Here is a 1,982-nt window from a genome sequence, read left to right as displayed (position 1 = left end):
ATAAAAACATATAAACAACAACAAAGAAAAAAATACGTCTCTAGTCGATCTATTCAATCATATAAACTACAACGTTGATATCACCACCACCATCCTCACTACTACAACAAATCCACCACTGTCACCTCCATTACAACAAAATTTATACCCACCACCAAAACAACATTTTAGTTTGTTTGGCAGTACCGAAATCCTTGCTCACTATACCTAGCTTGTGATCAACTGAAAAATTATATAATCACTTATATAGTTTGTTATACCAAAACATGCAGTTGCAAATTCACAGTTCAAACCTACATTTACAAATTGGATAGCAAAACAAAGAAAACTAGTCTAATAAACTAATCATGAATCCTAATTACATACCCCAAGAGGCTTTAAAAATCAACAATCATCTCATTCCAATGCTTCAGAAATCAAGAGTACTTGGTTGGGAACTCTAGATTTCCTTGTTTGGATTACATAAAAATTCAATTATCGTCTACATGTGCATATACATGAAAGCTACTTTGTTAATATGAGATTAAGCTTTCTAGGTGTTACAATTATAAAGTAACCTTATGTACCTTTATAAAGATCCAAGAAGGAACGGTACCTTCAGAAAGCACCTAGGTTACAAGCCTCTGAACATCCGGATCAAGCTCAATATTTGGCTGTTATGTTCCTCCATCAAGTTTAATATCTGCATCCTTACCTGAGATAAGCCATTGAAATTCGTATGTCAAGCTAATATTAGTATTACTTCCTTAAGAAGTAAAATTCAACAAGTAGATACATACAAGACATCTAATAGAAATTTGGTACCACTAGGATTCAATAGTGATAAGATCAAATTAATATTGACAACACCCAATAGTGATAAGATCAAATTAATATTGACAGAAATTTGGTACCACTAGGATTCAATAGTCATAAGATCAAATTAATATTTGATTCCACATCCACCAATTCCATAACCAATACAAAAGCATCTCCTTCTCCAAACCTAATCCTCCACTTCCACCAGCACCACCTCCAACTTTGTCACTAGCAACACTGCACCCGACTCCAAATATATTTCACCAATCAACAATATTAGTACCTCTAGCACATGCAACTGCATTTACAACAAAGACAAATTAAATCAAATTTCAAAAATATTTCTATATAATTTGAAATCTAAGCTTGATTTTATGAATTTAGTCTTAAATTTGTAGATCTGAATCTCAAAAAAAAATCGAATTACCAGAAATTGAATCCTAAGATGAGATCTCTCCTAAATCTTAATGGTTAACTGTTGATGATAATGCTTTTATCTCGATCTCAGCTGATTCTTCCACTGATTTCCAGCCAGAATTTATACCTCTCTCAATTATTCCTCTTAAAACTCTCTTTCTCAAATGAAATTAGGTTATTACAAACATGTTCGAATTGAAGATGGTGGCGGAGGTGGTGGCGGTGTTGGTCATGGCGGAGGTGGTGGTGGTTGTTGCAGAGGTGCGGGAGATGAGTTGAAATAGAATTAGAGAGAAGAAAAAGTACAGTTTTCATATTTGGAAGGAAGAGTGAAATAGTTCGACGAGGATTAAAGAAGGAAGGATAAATATGGAAAGAAAAATAAATGTTAGTGGACCCGAATGAACTTTTATATGAAAAGGGATATATTTCTTGTATGATAAGGATATTTATGAAACCCATCAAAAAGAGGGACATTAATTCAATTTCCACTTTATTGACGGAAATAGATAATTAAAACAACAAAAACGGCAATTGACCAGGCTGAAGCAAACGAAATCAACGTATAAATGGCAACAAAATATTTTGATAACTAATTTATTTTGTTTATGTAAATATATTTCAGGAGATATTTAAGGCAATCAACATTTGACCGTAAAACCTGGATTTGTTTTTTATTTTTTAGTTTTGGCAATAAACATTTGACCGGAAAAATTATTTTTAAATATATGTTTAATCAAATCGAATACAAAGGTTAGTTTAGTCTT

General features: G+C 32.4%; 1 long non-coding RNA gene across 1 annotated transcript; it reads right to left on the bottom strand.

Moving 5' to 3' along the window:
- Positions 1-306: 306 nt before the first annotated feature.
- LOC113326534 lies at positions 307-1,493 on the bottom strand. The gene is made up of 3 exons (XR_003348380.1): positions 1,226-1,493; positions 894-1,096; positions 307-694 (listed from the first exon to the last, which is right to left on the bottom strand). It is a non-coding gene; the product is annotated as an uncharacterized LOC113326534 (long non-coding RNA).
- Positions 1,494-1,982: the final 489 nt, after the last annotated feature.

Source organism: Papaver somniferum, chromosome 1, assembly GCF_003573695.1.
Source record: "Papaver somniferum cultivar HN1 chromosome 1, ASM357369v1, whole genome shotgun sequence".
NCBI lineage: Eukaryota > Viridiplantae > Streptophyta > Magnoliopsida > Ranunculales > Papaveraceae > Papaver > Papaver somniferum.
The sequence above is the reverse complement of the archived record's forward strand: the minus strand, read 5'-3'. Positions and strand labels throughout refer to the sequence as shown.